We start from the raw sequence: 21,713 nt of genomic DNA on the forward strand, positions 1-21,713 counted from the left end.
CCCTCCTTCTCTCTATATCTCTGCTCCTTGTTTGTTCCCTTTCCCTCTCTCTATATCTCTGCTCCTTGTCTCTTCCCCCTCCCTCTCTCTATATCTCTGCTCCTTGTCTCTCCCCCTCCCTCTCTCTATATCTCTGCTCCTTGTCTCTCCCCCCTCCCTCTCTCTATATCTCTGCTCCTTGTCTCTTCCCCTTCCCTCTCTCTATATCACTGCTCCTTGTCTCTTCCTCTCCTTCTCTCTATATCTCTGCTCCTTGTCTCTTCCCCCTCCCTCTCTCTATATCTCTGCTGCTTGTCTCTCCCCACTCCCTCTCTCTATATCTCTGCTCCTTGTCTCTTCCCCTTCCCTCTCTCTATATCTCTGCTCCTTGTCTCTTCCCCTCCTTCTCTCTATATCTCTGCTCCTTGTCTCTTCCCCTCCTTCTCTCTATATCTCTGCTCCTTGTCTCTTCCCCTTCCCTCTCTCTATATCTCTGCTCCCTGTCTCTTCCCTTTCCCTCTCTCTATATCTCTGCTCCTTGTTTGTTCACTTTCCCTCTCTCTATATCTCTGCTCCTTGTCTCTTCCCCCTCCCTCTCTCTATATCTCTGCTCCTTGTCTCTTCCCCCTCCCTCTCTCTATATCTCTGCTGCTTGTCTCTCCCCCTCCCTCTCTCTATATCTCTGCTCCTTGTCTCTTCCCCTTCCCTCTCTCTATATCTCTGCTCCTTGTCTCCTCCCCTCCTTCTCTCTATATCTCTGCTCCTTGTCTCTTCCCCCCCTTCTCTCTATATCTCTGCTCCTTGTCTCTTCCCCTTCCCTCTCTCTATATCTCTGCTCCCTGTCTCTTCCCTTTCCCTCTCTCTATATCTCTGCTCCTTGTTTGTTCCCTTTCCCTCTCTCTATATCTCTGCTCCTTGTCTCTTCCCCCTCCCTCTCTCTATATCTCTGCTCCTTGTCTCTTCCCCTCCTTCTCTCTATACCTCTGCTCCTTGTCTCTTCCCCTCCTTCTCTCTATACCTCTGCTCCTTGTCTCTTCTCCTTCCCTCTCTCTATATCTCTGCTCCTTGTCTCTTCCCCTCCTTCTCTCTATATCTCTGCTCCTTTTCTCTTCCCCCTCCTTCTCTCTATATCTCTGCTTCTTGTCTCTTCCCCCTCCCTCTCTCTATATCTCTGCTCCTTGTCTCTTCCCCTCCTTCTCTCTATACCTCTGCTCCTTGTCTCTTCCCCTCCTTCTCTCTATACCTCTGCTCCTTGTCTCTTCTCCTTCCCTCTCTCTATATCTCTGCTCCTTGTCTCTTCCCCTCCTTCTCTCTATATCTCTGCTCCTTGTCTCTTCCCCTCCTTCTCTCTATATCTCTGCTCCTTGTCTCTTCCCCTTCCCTCTCTCTATATCTCTGCTACCTGTCTCTTCCCTTTCCCTCTCTCTATATCTCTGCTCCTTGTTTGTTCCCTTTCCCTCTCTCTATATCTCTGCTCCTTGTCTCTTCCCCCTCCCTCTCTCTATATCTCTGCTCCTTGTCTCTTCCCCCTCCCTCTCTCTATATCTCTGCTCCTTGTCTCTCCCCCCTCCCTCTCTCTATATCTCTGCTCCTTGTCTCTTCCCCTTCCCTCTCTTTATATCTCTGCTCCTTGTCTCTTCCCCTCCTTCTCTCTATATCTCTGCTCCCTGTCTCTTCCCTTTCCCTCTCTCTATATCTCTGCTCCTTGTTTGTTCCCTTTCCCTCTCTCTATATCTCTGCTCCTTGTCTCTTCCCCCTCCTTCTCTCTATATCTTTGCTCCTTTTCTCTTCCCCCTCCCTCTCTGTATATCTCTGCTCCTTGTCTCTCCCCCTCCCTCTCTCTATATCTCTGCTCCTTGTCTCTTCCCCTTCCCTCTCTCTATTTTCTCTGCACCTTGTCTCTTCCCCTTCCCTCTCTCTATATATCTTCTCCTTGTCTCTTCCCCCTCCTTCTCTCTATACCTCTGCTCCTTGTCTCTTCCCCTCCTTCTCTCTATATCTCTGCTCCTTGTCTCTTCCCCTCCTTCTCTCTATATCTCTGCTCCTTGTCTCTTCCCCTCCTTCTCTCTATATCTCTGCTCCTTGTCTCTTCCCCTCCTTCTCTCTATATCTCTGCTCCTTGTCTCTTCCCCTCCTTCTCTCTATATCTCTGCTCCCTGTCTCTTCCCTTTCCCTCTCTCTATATCTCTGCTCCTTGTTTGTTCCCTTTCCCTCTCTCTATATCTCTGCTCCTTGTCTCTTCCCCCTCCTTCTCTCTATATCTTTGCTCCTTTTCTCTTCCCCCTCCCTCTCTGTATATCTCTGCTCCTTGTCTCTCCCCCTCCCTCTCTCTATATCTCTGCTCCTTGTCTCTTCCCCTTCCCTCTCTCTATTTTCTCTGCACCTTGTCTCTTCCCCTTCCCTCTCTCTATATATCTTCTCCTTGTCTCTTCCCCCTCCTTCTCTCTATACCTCTGCTCCTTGTCTCTTCCCCTCCTTCTCTCTATATCTCTGCTCCTTGTCTCTTCCCCTCCTTCTCTCTATATCTCTGCTCCTTGTCTCTTCCCCTCCTTCTCTCTATATCTCTGCTCCTTGTCTCTTCCCCTCCTTCTCTCTATATCTCTGTTCCTTGTCTCTTCGCCTTCCCTCTCTCTATATCTCTGCTCCTTGTCTCTTCCCCCTCCCTCTCTCTATATCTCTTCTTCTTGTCTCTTCCCCTCCTTCTCTCTATATCTCTTCTCCTTGTCTCTTCCCCTTCCCTCTCTATATCTCTTCTCCTTGTCTCTTCCCCTTCCCTCTCTATATCTCTTCTCCTTGTCTCTTCCCCCTCCTTCTCTCTATATCTCTGCTCCTTGTCTCTCCCCCCTCCCTCTCTCTATATCTCTGGTCCTTGTCTCTTCCCCCTCCCTCTCTCTATATCTCTGCTCCCTGTCTCTTCCCCTTCCCTCTCTCTATATCTCTGCTCCTTGTCTCTTCCCCCTCCCTCTCTCTATAGCTCTGCTCCTTGTTTGTTCCCTTTCCCTCTCTCTATATCTCTGCTCCTTGTCTCTTACCCCTCCCTCTCTCTATATCTCTGCTCCTTGTCTCTTCCCCTTCCCTCTCTCTATATCTCTGCTCCTTGTCTCTCCCCCTTCCCTCTCTATATCTCTTCTCCTTGTCTCTTCCCCTTCCCTCTCTATATCTCTTTTCCTTGTCTCTTCCCCCTCCTTCTCTCTATATCTCTGCTCCTTGTCTCTCCCCCCTCCCTCTCTCTATATCTCTGGTCCTTGTCTCTTCCCCCTCCCTCTCTCTATATCTCTGCTCCCTGTCTCTTCCCCTTCCCTCTCTCTATATCTCTGCTCCTTGTCTCTTCCCCTCCTTCTCTCTATATCTCTGCTCCTTGTCTCTTCCCCTTCCCTCTCTCTATATCTCTGCTCCCTGTCTCTTCCCTTTCCCTCTCTCTATATCTCTGCTCCTTGTTTGTTCCCTTTCCCTCTCTCTATATCTCTGCTCCTTGTCTCTTCCCCCTCCCTCTCTCTATATCTCTGCTCCTTGTCTCTTCCCCCTCCCTCTCTCTATATCTCTGCTGCTTGTTTCTCCCCCTCCCTCTCTCTATATCTCTGCTCCTTGTCTCTTCCCCTTCCCTCTCTCTATATCTCTGCTCCTTGTCTCTTCCCCTCCTTCTCTCTATATCTCTGCTCCTTGTCTCTTCCCCCCTTCTCTCTATATCTCTGCTCCTTGTCTCTTCCCCTTCCCTCTCTCTATATCTCTGCTCCCTGTCTCTTCCCTTTCCCTCTCTCTATATCTCTGCTCCTTGTTTGTTCCCTTTCCCTCTCTCTATATCTCTGCTCCTTGTCTCTTCCCCCTCCCTCTCTCTATATCTCTGCTCCTTGTCTCTTCCCACTCCCTCTCTCTATATCTCTGCTCCTTGTCTCTTCCCCTCTTTCTCTCTATATCTCTGCTCCTTGTCTCTTCCCCCTCCCTCTCTCTATATCTCTGCTCGTTGTCTCTTCCCTTTCCCTCTCTCTATATCTCTGCTCCATGTCTCTTCCCCCTCCCTCTCTCTATATCTCTTCTCCTTGTCTCTTCCCCCTCCTTCTCTCTATATCTCTGCTCCTTGTTTGTTCCCTTTCCCTCTCTCTATATCTCTGCTCCTTGTCTCTTCCCCCTCCCTCTCTCTATATCTCTGCTCCTTGTCTCTCCCCCTCCCTCTCTCTATATCTCTGCTCCTTGTCTCTCCCCCCTCCCTCTCTCTATATCTCTGCTCCTTGTCTCTTCCCCTTCCCTCTCTCTATATCACTGCTCCTTGTCTCTTCCTCTCCTTCTCTCTATATCTCTGCTCCTTGTCTCTTCCCCCTCCCTCTCTCTATATCTCTGCTGCTTGTCTCTCCCTACTCCCTCTCTCTATATCTCTGCTCCTTGTCTCTTCCCCTTCCCTCTCTCTATATCTCTGCTCCTTGTCTCTTCCCCTCCTTCTCTCTATATCTCTGCTCCTTGTCTCTTCCCCTCCTTCTCTCTATATCTCTGCTCCTTGTCTCTTCCCCTTCCCTCTCTCTATATCTCTGCTCCCTGTCTCTTCCCTTTCCCTCTCTCTATATCTCTGCTCCTTGTTTGTTCACTTTCCCTCTCTCTATATCTCTGCTCCTTGTCTCTTCCCCCTCCCTCTCTCTATATCTCTGCTCCTTGTCTCTTCCCCCTCCCTCTCTCTATATCTCTGCTGCTTGTCTCTCCCCCTCCCTCTCTCTATATCTCTGCTCCTTGTCTCTTCCCCTTCCCTCTCTCTATATCTCTGCTCCTTGTCTCCTCCCCTCCTTCTCTCTATATCTCTGCTCCTTGTCTCTTCCCCCCCTTCTCTCTATATCTCTGCTCCTTGTCTCTTCCCCTTCCCTCTCTCTATATCTCTGCTCCCTGTCTCTTCCCTTTCCCTCTCTCTATATCTCTGCTCCTTGTTTGTTCCCTTTCCCTCTCTCTATATCTCTGCTCCTTGTCTCTTCCCCCTCCCTCTCTCTATATCTCTGCTCCTTGTCTCTTCCCCTCCTTCTCTCTATACCTCTGCTCCTTGTCTCTTCCCCTCCTTCTCTCTATACCTCTGCTCCTTGTCTCTTCTCCTTCCCTCTCTCTATATCTCTGCTCCTTGTCTCTTCCCCTCCTTCTCTCTATATCTCTGCTCCTTTTCTCTTCCCCCTCCTTCTCTCTATATCTCTGCTTCTTGTCTCTTCCCCCTCCCTCTCTCTATATCTCTGCTCCTTGTCTCTTCCCCTCCTTCTCTCTATACCTCTGCTCCTTGTCTCTTCCCCTCCTTCTCTCTATACCTCTGCTCCTTGTCTCTTCTCCTTCCCTCTCTCTATATCTCTGCTCCTTGTCTCTTCCCCTCCTTCTCTCTATATCTCTGCTCCTTGTCTCTTCCCCTCCTTCTCTCTATATCTCTGCTCCTTGTCTCTTCCCCTTCCCTCTCTCTATATCTCTGCTACCTGTCTCTTCCCTTTCCCTCTCTCTATATCTCTGCTCCTTGTTTGTTCCCTTTCCCTCTCTCTATATCTCTGCTCCTTGTCTCTTCCCCCTCCCTCTCTCTATATCTCTGCTCCTTGTCTCTTCCCCCTCCCTCTCTCTATATCTCTGCTCCTTGTCTCTCCCCCCTCCCTCTCTCTATATCTCTGCTCCTTGTCTCTTCCCCTTCCCTCTCTTTATATCTCTGCTCCTTGTCTCTTCCCCTCCTTCTCTCTATATCTCTGCTCCCTGTCTCTTCCCTTTCCCTCTCTCTATATCTCTGCTCCTTGTTTGTTCCCTTTCCCTCTCTCTATATCTCTGCTCCTTGTCTCTTCCCCCTCCTTCTCTCTATATCTTTGCTCCTTTTCTCTTCCCCCTCCCTCTCTGTATATCTCTGCTCCTTGTCTCTCCCCCTCCCTCTCTCTATATCTCTGCTCCTTGTCTCTTCCCCTTCCCTCTCTCTATTTTCTCTGCACCTTGTCTCTTCCCCTTCCCTCTCTCTATATATCTTCTCCTTGTCTCTTCCCCCTCCTTCTCTCTATACCTCTGCTCCTTGTCTCTTCCCCTCCTTCTCTCTATATCTCTGCTCCTTGTCTCTTCCCCTCCTTCTCTCTATATCTCTGCTCCTTGTCTCTTCCCCTCCTTCTCTCTATATCTCTGCTCCTTGTCTCTTCCCCTCCTTCTCTCTATATCTCTGCTCCTTGTCTCTTCCCCTCCTTCTCTCTATATCTCTGCTCCCTGTCTCTTCCCTTTCCCTCTCTCTATATCTCTGCTCCTTGTTTGTTCCCTTTCCCTCTCTCTATATCTCTGCTCCTTGTCTCTTCCCCCTCCTTCTCTCTATATCTTTGCTCCTTTTCTCTTCCCCCTCCCTCTCTGTATATCTCTGCTCCTTGTCTCTCCCCCTCCCTCTCTCTATATCTCTGCTCCTTGTCTCTTCCCCTTCCCTCTCTCTATTTTCTCTGCACCTTGTCTCTTCCCCTTCCCTCTCTCTATATATCTTCTCCTTGTCTCTTCCCCCTCCTTCTCTCTATACCTCTGCTCCTTGTCTCTTCCCCTCCTTCTCTCTATATCTCTGCTCCTTGTCTCTTCCCCTCCTTCTCTCTATATCTCTGCTCCTTGTCTCTTCCCCTCCTTCTCTCTATATCTCTGCTCCTTGTCTCTTCCCCTCCTTCTCTCTATATCTCTGTTCCTTGTCTCTTCGCCTTCCCTCTCTCTATATCTCTGCTCCTTGTCTCTTCCCCCTCCCTCTCTCTATATCTCTTCTTCTTGTCTCTTCCCCTCCTTCTCTCTATATCTCTTCTCCTTGTCTCTTCCCCTTCCCTCTCTATATCTCTTCTCCTTGTCTCTTCCCCTTCCCTCTCTATATCTCTTCTCCTTGTCTCTTCCCCCTCCTTCTCTCTATATCTCTGCTCCTTGTCTCTCCCCCCTCCCTCTCTCTATATCTCTGGTCCTTGTCTCTTCCCCCTCCCTCTCTCTATATCTCTGCTCCCTGTCTCTTCCCCTTCCCTCTCTCTATATCTCTGCTCCTTGTCTCTTCCCCCTCCCTCTCTCTATAGCTCTGCTCCTTGTTTGTTCCCTTTCCCTCTCTCTATATCTCTGCTCCTTGTCTCTTACCCCTCCCTCTCTCTATATCTCTGCTCCTTGTCTCTTCCCCTTCCCTCTCTCTATATCTCTGCTCCTTGTCTCTCCCCCTTCCCTCTCTATATCTCTTCTCCTTGTCTCTTCCCCTTCCCTCTCTATATCTCTTTTCCTTGTCTCTTCCCCCTCCTTCTCTCTATATCTCTGCTCCTTGTCTCTCCCCCCTCCCTCTCTCTATATCTCTGGTCCTTGTCTCTTCCCCCTCCCTCTCTCTATATCTCTGCTCCCTGTCTCTTCCCCTTCCCTCTCTCTATATCTCTGCTCCTTGTCTCTTCCCCCTCCCTCTCTCTATATCTCTGCTCCTTGTCTCTCCCCCCTCCCTCTCTCTATATCTCTGCTCCTTGTTTGTTCCCTTTCCCTCTCTCTATATCTCTGCTCCTTGTCTCTTCCCCCTCCCTCTCTCTATATCTCTGCTCCTTGTCTCTTCCCCTTCCCTCTCTCTATATCTCTGCTCCTTGTCTCTCCCCCCTCCCTCTCTCTATATCTCTGCTCCCTGTCTCTTCCCCTTCCCTCTCTCTATATCTCTGCTCCTTGTCTCTTCCCCCTCCCTCTCTCTATATCTCTGCTCCTTGTCTCTTCCCCTTCCCTCTCTCTATATCTCTGCTCCCTGTCTCTTCCCTTTCCCTCTCTCTATATCTCTGCTCCTTGTCTCTTCCCCTTCCCTCTCTCTATATCTCTGCTCCTTGTCTCTCCCCCCTCCCTCTCTCCATATCTCATCTCCTTGTCTCTTCTTCTCTGCTCTCTCTTCTCTCCTTTTCTTCCTCTCTCCCATCATGCATGTGGCCCCTTTATTTATGGACCCCCCTCTTATCTCACATCTGTGACCCAGTAGGAAAGTGAATGCTCCTCATTATTTCTTAATGCACGCACAAAAGATACAAATTATCAACTAGAGATTAATAATGATGACTGACCCCCCCCCAGTCCATTATTCCCCCTACAATGATCTAGGCTCCTCCATGCCCGCTCCAGCCCCGCTCCGCTCCTCCATGCCCGCTCCAGCCCCGCTCCGCTTCTCCATGCCTGCTCCAGCCCGCTCCGCTCCTCCATGCCCGCTCCAGCCCCGCTCCGCTCCTCCATGCCTGCTCCAGCCCCGCTCCTCCATGCCCGCTCCAGCCCCGCTCCGCTCCTCCATGCCCGCTCCAGCCCCACTCCGCTCCTCCATGCCCGCTCCAGCCCCGCTCCGCTCCTCCATTCCTGCTCCAGCCCCGCTCCGCTCCTACATGCCCGCTCCAGCCCCGCTCCGCTCCTCCATGCCCGCTCCAGCCCCACTCCGCTCCTCCGTGCCTGCTCCAGCCCCGCTCCGCTCCTCCATGCCCCCTCCAGCCCCACTCCGCTCCTCCATGCCCGCTCCAGCCCCGCTCCGCTCCTCCATGCCCGCTCCAGCCCCGCTCCGCTCCTCCATGCCCGCTCCAGCCCCGCTCCGCTCCTCCATGCCCGCTCCAGCCCCACTCCGCTCCTCCATGCCCGCTCCAGCCCCTCTCCGCTCCTCCATGCCTGCTCCTGGCCCGCTCCGCTTCTCCATGCCTGCTCCAGCCCCGCTCCGCTCCTCCATGCCTGCTTCAGCCCCGCTCCGCTCCTCCATGCCTGCTCTAGCCCCGCTCCGCTTCTCCGCTCTGTGATGCCCGCTACGTTTCGCTCCAGCACTTCAGTCCCGCTCCGCTCCTCCACCGTTCGGCACGCGTGTCTTCGGATAAGTTAGCAGATGTTCGGAACATCTGCAATGTGTTCTTCACTGTTCACTGTTTTCATTTGTTCTTCATTGTTCTTCACTGTCTTTTCTTAATTAAATGCTCGATCTCGAGCAGGGGAAAGACTCGTCCGAGCAACGAGCCGTTCCGAGTACTCTAATACTCGAACGAGCATCAAGCCCTGACAAGTATACTCGCTCATCTCTAGTAATGTTCCTCTCTGTATGAATGGAGATTTTATGTCGGTCCTGGGCACCTGCTCCATGTGTCCAGGACTAACATCACCCGATGTGTCCTCGCCCCCATCACTCCAGATGTGACCGGGCTCATTGCTGTTCTAATGCCCCAGAAATTAGGGTTTCCATGTGCTGAAAACTGTTTTTCATATTTCTTACTGATCCAATACTGAGATATCGCAGAGAAGCTTTTGTAACTGAATTGTCTTTTCTGCCATTTTCTTGGAGTTTCACTGGATCTTCCATGGGAGAGAATAATGTTTCCCTAAAGTGCAGACGACTCCTGCCGATTACATTGTGACTCTACCTCCTTGGATTGGACTTTTGGTCCTAGTTCTCTACTCTCGGTCTCGAGCTCTTCATACGATTCTGTCTCTGTTTTCCTACTGACAGCCACTTGGCTTTGTATTTCGATGGACCTGAAGGACATCAACCGCATCAACATACAAAGCCAAGGGGGTGGAGACAGAATCATATGAGGAGCTCGGGCTCAGACTTAGAGTAGAGAACTAGAGACCAAAAGTCAAATCCAAGGAGGCTGCATGTAAGGGACTACCCGGGGGCCCATGATGCTCTGTTCCGGCTATGTCCCTCTACAGTGGACCAGTGTGGCCTCCATTGGTCATTCACCCAATGCTTGATGCCATGGAGAAGCACATTGTGATGAATCGGTAGGGGTCTAGTTATAGCATGGAAGTTATGGTGAGACCTGGAGGGGAGGCCGGGGGCGGTGGGACACCTCAGTAGACGTCTGCTGAAGACTGGTGAAGAAGAGGAAAGTCTATGGTGTGTGGAAGTCTAAGCATCGTACAAACCCGTTATAACAGGCAGAGGGTGAGACCGAGTCATCCAGTCACACAGAAAAAATTAGAGACAAAAGATACAAATGTCTAAAATGTTGCAATGTATAAATGTGAGTGGTCAGTGTGTAATGCCTCATCCTTCCTGCGGGGGAGCTGCAGGGACACTGAACACTTGCTGCTCCTGGTTCCTAATGATGTATCTATTGCCCAAGGATCTATCTAACAAACAGAAATGGCCCAAATTTAGCGCCCCGTCCATTAACGTAATGGGGCTCTGGGGATACGACAGCCCCCATATAATGGGATCATCTTCTTGCCGCACACGTCAGGAGCTCCGAGTCTCTCTACATGTAATGGACACGGGATGCATTTTGTGCTTAATTAAATGTGCGCTCGTTGGGGGATAATGATGTTGTTGTGTTTTGTCATGAGCTCTATAGGATTATATTGCCAGGATCAATCAATACTTCAATCAATGGCATCTCCTGCAGCGCCCCCGCAGGCAGCCGCCAGCACACGCCTCCCAACATGCATTCACACACAGAGGACCAGAAGAATATTTAGCGGATTTCTGAGAATCTTATTAAAAGTTCAATCTTCTCCTCTAGATTATACTCCGCCATCTCCGAGGACGCACACGGAATAATAGAGACCCAGGTCCCAGCACTGACGGAACAACAGAACCTATATTATATCTATCTCCTATCTATCTATCTATCTCCTATCTATCTCCTATCTATCTATCTATCTGCTATCTATCTATCTATCTATCTATCTCCTATCTATCTATCTATCTATCTATCTATCTATCTCCTATCTATCTATCTATCTATCTATCTATCTATCTCCTATCTATCTATATATCTATCTATCTATCTATCTATCTATCTATCTATCTATCTATCTATCTCCTATCTATCTATCTATCTATCTATCTATCTATCTCCTATCTATCTATCTATCTATCTATCTATCTCCTATCTATCTATCTATCTATCTATCTCATATCTATCTATCTATCTATCTATCTATCTCATATCTATCTATCTATCTCATATCTATCTCCTATCTATCTATCTATCTATCTATCTATCTATCTATCTATCTATCTCATATCTATCTATCTATCTCCTATCTATCTATCTATCTATCTATCTATCTATCTATCTATCTCATATCTATCTATCTATCTATCTATCTATCTCATATCTATCTATCTCCTATCTATCTATCTATCTATCTCATATCTATCTATCTATCTATCTATCTCCTATCTATCTATCTATCTATCTATCTATCTATCTATCTATCTCAGATCTATCTATCTATCTATCTATCTCCTATCTATCTATCTATCTATCTATCTATCTATCTATCTATCTATCTATCTATCTATCTATCTATCTCCTATCTATCTATCTATCTCCTATCTATCTATCTCCTATCTATCTATCTATCTCAGATCTATCTATCTATCTATCTATCTATCTATCTCCTATCTATCTATCTATCTATCCATCTTTATCCTCAGTGTTGGAAAACTGGTACATTTCATATAAAATCTTTAGCGTCAGTTCAGTTTTAGACATAATCGATACAGATTTCCTGTGGAAGAAAACACTTGCGCCATTGACCTCTTCATAAAATGATGCACAAAACTCCACGTGGGGAATCGAATCCTTTAATAATTCTTGGTTACATTTGTGCAGCGTATAATTCATCAGACGGATCCGTATGGAATCTCTGCAGGGAGTAGACGGCATCTGATGCTGCATTCACCTATGGATTTATATACAGTCATGGCCAAAAGTTCTGAGAATGATACAAATGTTAATTACAAAGTCTCCGGCATCAGGTGTTATAATGGTAATTTGCATATTCTCCAGAATGTTATAAAGAGCAATCAGCTTAACAGCAATTCATTGCAAAGTCAATATTTGCCTAGAAAATGAACTTTTCCCCCAAAACACATTTCCCCTTCATTGCAGGCGCCTTAGGCGGAGCAGCGGCCATGGTGTCAGTGATGTCTCCAGTAACACAGGTGCGGGGGCTGATGGGGACAGGGCTGGGGACAATGTGTCAGGATTAAGTAACAATCACACCCCTGGACGCTTTACAAGGAGGCTGGTGCTTGGCATCATTGTTTCTCTTCTGTTACCCATGGTTATCTCTAAAGAACCACGTGCAGTCATCATTGCCCTGTACAAAACTGGCCGAACAGGGAAGAGTATCGCAGCGAGAAAGATGTCACCTCAGTCACCAATCTATCGCATCATCAAGGAATCCAAGGAGAGAGGCTCCATTGTTACCAAAAACTGGAGGCAGCCGGATGACATGAAGAGGATTCCCTGGATGACCCCATATTCCTTTCCAGGACCCTGGAAGTACGACCCCGGTTGTGCCTAGTAATAAGGTGATAACATGAAGAAGAGTTCCTGTACTGGAGGTTGAAGTGTGGAAATTGGCAGGAGAAATGATGACACAAGGAATGATGACATGTTGTGTCTGTCTATAGGACGGTTCATGTCTTGATAAGCCCCGCCCCTTCTGCTCCGCACTTTTCCCGGAGTTTTCCTTTTATCTCCCGTTTTGTGACAGCCTCTTGCAGAAAGAGAAGCTCAGCATATTTTGTGAAATCCCGGCGGTTTCTCTGTTCATCACTTTTTAATCTTTTTTGATTCCGCTTTAAACATTGGCATTAGACGCGGCGCACAGAACCTTTGATGAATTAATCAGAAGCTTTTTAGAAGTTGGAGCTGAAATCATCTGTGCAGGAACTCGGTAATGGTTTTCGATTCATCCTGAAAGACTCAAAAAGTTAAAAAGTACACAGTGACTGCACCAGCAGCAGAATAGTGAGTGCAGCTCTGGAGTATAATACAGGATGTAACTCAGGATCAGTACAGGATAAGTAATGTCATGTATGTACACAGTGACTGCACCAGCAGCAGAATAGTGAGTGCAGCTCTGGAGTATAATACAGGATGTAAATCAGGATCAGTACAGGATAAGTAATGTCATGTATGTACACAGTGACTGCACCAGCAGCAGAATAGTGAGTGCAGCTCTGGAGTATAATACAGGATGTAACTCAGGATCAGTACAGGATAAGTAATGTCATGTATGTACACAGTGACTGCACCAGCAGCAGAATAGTGAGTGCAGCTCTGGGGTATAATACAGGATGTAACTCAGGATCAGTACAGGATAAGTAATGTCATGTATGTACACAGTGACTGCACCAGCAGCAGAATAGTGAGTGCAGCTGTGGGGTATAATACAGGATGTAACTCAGGATCAGTACAGGATAAGTAATGTCATGTATGTACACAGTGACTGCACCAGCAGCAGAATAGTGAGTGCAGCTCTGGGGTATAATACAGGATGTAACTCAGGATCAGTACAGGATAAGTAATGTCATGTATGTACACAGTGACTGCACCAGCAGCAGAATAGTGAGTGCAGCTCTGGGGTATAATACAGGATGTAACTCAGGATCAGTACAGGATAAGTATTGTCATGTATGTACACAGTGACTGCACCAGCAGCAGAATAGTGAGTGCAGCTCTGGAGTATAATGCAGGATGTAACTCAGGATCAGTACAGGATAAGTAATGTCATGTATGTACACAGTGACTGCACCAGCAGCAGAATAGTGAGTGCAATCTCATTCTGCTGTGAACTGCTGACGGGTGTGGTTGTGTGCTGCTGAGCTCCTGCACCACCTGGTGGAAGACCAATCCACCCAGGCCTGCTCTCTCCTCCCCAGGGAGGGAGTGGGTTTCTGGGATGAGTGAGCCAGGAAAATCCCAGGCTTCTGCCTCCCGGACCAGGCCGGCGGGGGGCAGGAAAAGCCAGATACCGGCCAACATGGAGGGGGTGAGAAGATCTGCCCGAACCCAAGGACGCAGCGATGTGACCTCGGCTGCCACCCCCAAGACCCAGGGAAGCCGCAAGGTCTCCGAAACACAGAAGATCAAGGCAAGTAACATCAGCCTGAGTGCTCCTCCTGGAAAGCTGAGTGACTGTGCGGGAAAGTTGGGTGGTTCAGCTGGAAAGCTGGGTGCTCACGGAGGTGTGCAAAAAGCATGGGGACACCTAAAGGCCCGGGAGTCTGCTACCATCTATGGCTCCCGGATTGCTGAGCACCTCCGTGAGTACGAGGAAGCTGGCAAGGCGATGAATAGGCTCCAGGAGGAGATAAGGGAGACCTTGGCCCTAGCGGGGGTGGCTACACAGAAGAAAAAGTCTGATCTTCTTAACACCATTGACAGACTTAAAGCCGAGGTCACCGCTCTGCAGGAAAAACGACGGTTGATCCGGGAGCACAGCGGTCCGTTCAGGGAAAAGTTGGAGAACGACGCCAGATTTAATGACATGCGCCAGGAGAAGCTGAGAAAGCTGAAGGGGCTTGAGATCCAGGCGGATGAAGGCGATGGCGATGATGAGGAGGATGAGGAAGACCTGCCGTGTCCGTCTGGTGGCCTGCACCAACACCAGCAGGCCTCGCACGACAGGCTGCCTGCAGAGCAAGCGCCATTACCATCAGGCTGCGGCTCTGCCAACCTGGAGGAGGAAAGTGATGACAGCGGCCAGGGGGGGGCGCTAATGGCTCAGATCCGTCAGCTTGAGTCCCCAGTTCACCTCCAAAACTTCTCCTTCGGCGATGAGATCCCGGATGACGACCTAAAGAGAAAGAAGAGAGCCAAGAAGACCAAGGCGTCTCAGGAGGTGAATCTGGTGTTTCGTCCCCTCCCTGTTCCCTCCGGGCGGGCAGCAGTGTCAGCCTGTCGTGTAGGCCCCGTTGCCCAGCCCAGCACGAATCCTGCAGTGGACTCGGTGCCAGTGTGCGGGGAGATTGCAAAGCCACGTTCCATCATGGCGCAGAGCACCAGCCTTGTTTGTAGTAGCAAGGATGGTGCAGGGAAGGCATCGGCCGAAAGGCCGGACAGTGAGGGCGATCCAGCAGGTCCTGGTACTGTGCGCTGCCCCCCAGTGGGAGGGGGGGGTGGCCCTGTGCCAGGGGCAGTGGCGGTGGCTCCTGTGGCCCCTAGCGCTGTGGCTGTTGCTTGCTCCGGTAAGCAGCGGCAGTGTGATGTGGCTGCTGGGGCTTGTAGTGCGGCGCCTCCCAAGCGTCCTGTGCAGCCTGCAGGAAAGGGCGCAGGAAAAGTTTTATTTTGCATTGGATCATCTGACCCAGGAGATGGTAACAAGAGACTGTCCGGACTTCATAAAGAAAAGAGACCTCATGCATCTAGCGAGCAGCGGTGCTCAAACATTAAAACTGCGGGACAACAAGGGGTTAATGCCAATGAGGCAGAGGGCACAAGTAAGATCGGGGTTGGAGCTGCCTCTTCTCAGGCTGTATCAGCTATGGAGGTGGCTCTACCCCCAGTGTCCAGTGACGCCGAGGCAACCCCAGGTCCTCCTGGCCCAGCTGGTGTGAGTGATGCAAGGAAGCGAGGCAGTATTGTACATAGTGTGGTGAATGGTGCTGAGGGGGGTGATCCTGGTGTGCGTGCTGGACCATCTGCACCCCCAGTGGTAGCCGCTCCCATAAGGAGCTATGCGAGTGTCACCGCTGGGGCAAGTGGGGTTAACTCCTTGTCTCCTGGCTCTGGGAATAGCGTTTTGCAAAGGCGTCTTCTGGAGGCTCTCAGGAGAGGGGAAAAGTCAATCAATGTAGAGGGGAGAGAGGTTGATCTGTCCTTCTGGACAGACAGGCATGGCCTGGCAGCCTTCCAAGAGAAAAGGGGGGGAGAGACTGTATGGTCTTTACCCACAAGTGGGCCCGGAGCTGCCCGTAGGAATGTGGTTCGTCTTCGCTGGAGGGGCAGTGACGCATGCCCACCCAGGTCAAGGGTGGTGGAGCTCCTCCTGAAGATGAACTTCAGGGCTAGTGACATCTTTGCCCTGATACATCCTTATGGTACTCCGGAGTTCGATGTCAGCTTTGTTCGGCCGGAGGGCTTAGAGCTCTTCTGGTCGAATTATGAGCTGGCAAAGAACGAGCCCGCATGGCGAGACTTTGCTGTGCAAGCAGTGTCTCGCCAAAACGCAGTCAAGAAAGTGACCGTTTTGACCCGTAACGAGTCACTTTCTTGCATGGACATCATGACGTGGCTCAGTCGTTATGGCGAAGTAGTTCAGGTACCTCAGAAAAACCGCGATGAATTTGGCATTTGGTCTGGGGCCTGGACCTTCATGATGAAGTTGAAGTGTTCAGCCGGCACAGTCGCCCACATTCCTTCTTCAGCCTTTTTTGGGCGGGACAGAATCCTGATTTTCTACCAGGGGCAGCCGAAGGTCTGTCACAGGTGCGGTGACCCCACCCACTTTAGCGCCAGCTGCCAAGTGCAGAAGTGCGCTTTGTGTGGTGGGCTAGGTCATCTCGCTGCATCCTGTAAGGACATTAGGTGTAACCTGTGTGGTGAGCTCGGTCACCCTTTCAGCCGTTGTCCTCGCTCCTTTGCCAATGCGGTTGTGACCCCAGTGGAGGAGAGCCATGAGGTTGCTTCTGCTGGGGAAGGTACCAGCAGAGGTGGAGGAGCTGAGGGGCCTGTGAAGAAAAGTAAGAATAAGTCATCTTCTCAGTTGAGGCGGCTTGAAGCCAGACAAAAAGGGAGAGAGCTGGGGAAGCCTCAGGTTGCTGGGGTGACCCTTGGTCCTTCCTCAGAGGCTGGTCTTGCTACTGAGGCCCTGAGGGATGATGAGTTGGATGAGGAGGTCAGGAGGATGGAGCGCGAGAAAGGTGCCATGTCCTCCACGTCCTCCCATTATGAGAGTATGGATGAGGATAACAGGATTTGGCTAGAAAATAAGCGCAAGCAGAAAAAGAAAAAACGCGGCGTATCTAAGGTACCTAAGGAAGGGAAAACTTCCTCCCCTCTGGTTGAGCTTTCCAACCGGTTCCTCACCCTCGATGAGATCGCCTCCTCGGAAGGAGAGGCTGAGGGTGGGGTTCTGGAGGTGGCGGCGGAGCAGCCTGCAGGGGGCGCCGAGTCTCTATCCTCTGGGGATGCTGGGTCCTCAGAGTGGGAGACTGACTCAGAGTCAGGAGACAAGGACGAAGGAGAGGGTGGTCCGGGTGGGTCCTTGGGGGCCAGTAATAACATGGACACCTCAATTTCGTTAAAAAGAAGTTGCCCCAATTCTGATGGTAAAAGGGAAAAGGGATCATCCTCAGAGGAGAGTCGGGGGAAGGGAAATGGAAAGAAAAAAGCCGTCTAACTCAATCACTCATGATGGCGGCACCCACTCCGTTGACGCTGGCGTCCATTAATGTCGCCAGCATTAAGTCTGATGCGGCTAGATTTGCGGCCTTTGATTTTCTCGGCCGTGTTGAAGCCGACATTTTATTTTTGCAGGAGACCAGGCTGCCAGATTTGGCGGCCGTGTTTAAAGCTAAGAGGGAATGGAGACACGGGCCTTCCTATTGGTCTCTTGCGGCCGAGCCGTATAGCGGAGTGGCGGTCCTTTTTACCGCACCGGTAGAATGCCGACGAGTTATTGAGTTAGAAATGGGGAGGTGCCTGATCCTGGATGTCCTCATGAAGGGACAAGAACTTCGCCTAATTAACATCTATGGTCCCCAGTCCAAGTGGGACAGGAAGTGTCTCTTTATGAGGATCAAGCCCTACCTTTTTACAAGTCGGCAGGTGGTCTTTGGAGGGGACTTCAATGCTGTCACGAGGTCCCAGGATAGGGGAGGTTCCAGAGACAAGCTGACTTATGATAGCGTCGCTCTTAATAGCATAGCTAGTGAGGCTCGCCTGGTGGATGTCCACATCCGGCACACCCCAGGCCACGCGGGGTTCACATATTATAGGGGTAGCTGCAGGTCTAGAATAGACAGGTTTTATTTAAAGGAGGAAGCCATCTCTTCAGCAGTGTCCGTTGTTGAGGTGGAATTCTCCGATCACTGTCTAATTTTGTTTTCTCTGAATGTTACAGAGACCCCCCGGATGGGAAGAGGCTACTGGAAGCTCAATTCGTCCCTCCTGGAGGAAGCGGAGATCAGACAATCCTTTGAGGACTTTCTTCAGAGCCAGGTACTATTGCTGGGCCTTTGTAGCAGTAAGTCAGAGTGGTGGGAGATGCTCAAGAAAAGGGTGGCGAGATTCTTCCGCCAGCTCTCGAGCCTCAGGAGCCTGGACAGGTACCGCCTGTATCAGGGCCTGAGGAGGAAACTCGAGCATCTCGTCTCGACTGGAGGTAGTCGTGAGGACATCTCCAGAGTGAAATCCTTGCTGAAGAGGTGTCAGTACAATAGACACGCATCTTTGGTTTTTGAGAGGGATTACGGGAAATACCGCTCGCCCGACCCTTACAGAAACTGCAAGATGTCAGTGAATGGTAAAGTTGTCACGGGACTGGTTGACAGTACGGGATCCCTGAAAAGGTCCAGATCAGGGATTCTGGAGGTCGTCAGATCCTTCTACTCACACCTCTTGGGCAGGAAGGATCTAGATCGGGATGTGATGTCGGCTTTCCTGGCTGAAACTGTCCCTGAGCCAGGAGTAGACCCCTCTCTTGATGTTTTGACAGAGATGATCAGGGAAGAGGAAGTCAGCCTGGCGATTGAAGGGCTCGCCCTCAAGAAATCGCCGGGTCCGGATGGCTTAACATCCGAGTTTTATAAGACCTTTAAGGACGCCTTGGTTCCCCTCTTGACTGAGGTATTCAATGAGTGTCTTTCCTCGGGCGCTCTGCCGAAGTCAATGAGGAGGTCTGCCCTGATCATCCTGTCAAAGGGTAAGGACCGATCTCGTATTGAGAACTGGCGTCCCATAGCGCTTCTCAATACGGACAGAAAGGTTTTGGCAAAGGTGCTGTTTAATCGGCTGGTGCAGTTTGCGCCCCGGCTCCTTTCGGGGACCCAGCACTGCTCTGTTCCAGGCCGCAGTACATTTAGTGCTGTGCTTTGTGTCCGGGAGGCAGTGGAGCAGGGCAGGGCTGGTAACTGGAAGGGGTACTTGCTGTCCTTGGATCAGGCAAAAGCGTTTGATCGGGTTAACCACGAGTACCTCTGGTCTGTCCTTCTGAGGTATGGCCTGCCGGGGGAGTTTGTCAATTGGCTAAAGGTTTTGTATGCAGGGGCAGAGAGTTTCCCGCTTGTGAACGGTTGGATTGGCCGCTCTTTTGAGGTTGGGTCTGGTGTTCGCCAGGGTTGTCCTCTGAGCCCACTTTTATACGTGTTCGCGATTGACCCATTCCTTAGGAGGGTTGATCGTGGGCCGTTGGTGGGAGTCGGGATGGACCAGGCGGCACCGGAAGCCACTCTAAGGGTGGTAGCGTATGCCGATGATGTCACCGTTTTTGTGTCCTCGAGAGGGGAGGCGCAATGGGTGATGTCAGAGGTTGACCGCTACTCAGAGGCTTCTGGGTCCAAGATCAACCGGGATAAGTGTGAGAGTCTCTGGCTGGGAGAGGGAGGTCCAGGCTTTGATCTCCCGGACACTCTTCCAGGGCCCCAGGACTCTGCCAAAGTTCTCGGCATCGAATTTGGCCAGGGGGATTACCCCATGCAAAACTGGGACGGCAGGCTTAAGATCGCTGCTCAGAGGGTGGACCAGTGGAAGGGTTGGTCTTTGACCCTCAGAGAAAGGGTTAACCTGATCAAAACTTACCTGCTCCCATTGCTCATTTATCTGGGCAGTGTGTGCATGTTGCCAGAACCCCTCTGGACTCGGGTCTACAGTCTGTTCTTCCAGCTGTTATGGGGGAATAGGCTGAACCTAATCAAGAGGGAGGTTACTTACCGCACGAGGAGACAAGGAGGGTTGTGTATGGTCAACCCTGTGGTGTTCCTAGTGAATACCTTTCTTAAGATCAATGTAGCAAACCTCTGGAAAGAGAGGGCTCCTCCGTGGGTGTACTCCTGCAGGGGATGGTTTAGGCCTTTCTTCCAGGAATGGGAGACAGGAGGGCAAGTGAAGGATCTCCGTACACCGCATGGGCATCTTCCGGCTTACGCTACCCCGGTTCTGAAGGTGATTCGCCGGTGGGGTCTGGGAATGTGGGAGATCAGGACCATGTCGAGGAAAGTCCTTGACAAGAGGGTTCTGTGGACCCATTTCCAGAAGCCTCTGGCCCTCAGGGATTGCCCAAGTCGGGATCTGGGGGTGGGTTGAGTTTATTGAATTCTATCCGGATCCCCTTGAAGTTTTGGGACGTGACTTGGCGCTGCTTCCATGGAAAGCTGTGTGTGAGGGACAATCTGAAGTGTAGGAGCTCTGAGGAAAGGGGTTGTCCCCGGGAGGAGTGCGGTGGCCTGCTGGAGAGCATGGACCACTTCCTGCTTCAGTGCCCCTTTAACACAGAGGTGTACAACCGGGTGGGCGCTTCCATCCATTGGCCCGGGTTGGCCGGTCTCTCCTATGCGGAGTGGGCCTATGGAGCATTCAGAGGCCTGGGTGGCCGGGACCGATGCACGTTATTTCTAGTTAGCCTAGTGGTCAGGTACCACACGTGGAACGCACGGTGCTTAGTGTCGACGCAGCGTAAAATCCTCCCAGTGGATGAGGTGGTTAGGAACATTCTGGGTGACCTGGTGAAGGTGCGCTCTCTGGAGTATGAGAGGCTGGGCACGGGGAGGGCCTCTCTCCTTTGGAGGGGGTTCTCCTTTAGTGTCCCTTAGTCTGTCATCTCCGCTCCTGGTGTTGGGCTGATGCTGACACTGTAGATTTTTGTTTTGTATCTGAGGTTATAGTGATGTAGGGCTTGCAGGCGCCGAACCTGGGCTTTATGTGGTTTTGATATATGTTGATATGTTTAATGTGTTTGTATCTTGTGTACAGTGTGTATATAGTTATATGTAGTTATAGTTCTTGTGTGTATATAGGTTGGTTTTGGGGTGTTGGTGTTAGGGTGTTAGGTTGGGAGGGGGGTGGACGGGACTTGGACTGTACGATCCTGGGCACTGGTCTGGACTATATAGCGCGGACTTTGGACGTTAGACCAGTGTCTGGGGGGGGGGGGGGGGAGGGTGATGGGCGTGGGATTTAGTTAGTTATATTTTATGTTATTTATTGTTATTAATGTTATTTCCGTTATATTCATTGTTATTTCTGTGTTTATTTATTGTTTATTTATTTATGTGTATTTTGCTGTGTATTTTGATATAAAAAAAAATAAAAAAAAATTAGGTGGTGGGACTGGGTGAAGGTTTTGTTTGTTTTCATGCTGAGTGTGTGGTGTGTGTGTGGCTGGGCCAGGAGGTTTTGTAAGTTTATTTTCGTTTATATTTGTTCTTTTGTAATTCTTTTGCCAGAAGTTATGGCTTCATTTATGTTTATTATTGTTATGTTTTTCACTTTTATATAAAATAAAAGATTTACAGGATGTAACTCAGGATCAGTACAGGATAAGTAATGTCATGTATGTACACAGTGACTGCACCAGCAGCAGAATAGTGAGTGCAGCTCTGGAGTATAATACAGGATGTAACTCAGGATCAGTACAGGATAAGTAATGTCATGTATGTACACAGTGACTGCACCAGCAGCAGAATAGTGAGTGCAGCTCTGGAGTATAATACAGGATGTAACTCAGGATCAGTACAGGATAAGTAATGTCATGTATGTACACAGTGACTGCACCAGCAGCAGAATAGTGAGTGCAGCTCTGGGGTATAATAAACGATGTAACGCAGGATCAGTACAGGATAAGTAATGTCATGTATGTACACAGTGACTGCACCAGCAGCAGAATAGTGAGTGCAGCTCTGCAGTATAATACAGGATGTAACTCAGGATCAGTACAGGATAAGTAATGTCATGTATGTACACAGTGACTGCACCAGCAGCAGAATAGTGAGTGCAGCTCTGGCGTATAATACTGGATGTAACTCAGGATCAGTACAGGATAAGTAATGTCATGTATGTACACAGTGACTGCACCAGCAGCAGAATAGTGAGTGC

The sequence above is a fragment of the Engystomops pustulosus genome, chromosome 5 (assembly GCF_040894005.1).
Source record: "Engystomops pustulosus chromosome 5, aEngPut4.maternal, whole genome shotgun sequence".
NCBI classification, from domain to species: Eukaryota; Metazoa; Chordata; class Amphibia; order Anura; family Leptodactylidae; genus Engystomops; species Engystomops pustulosus.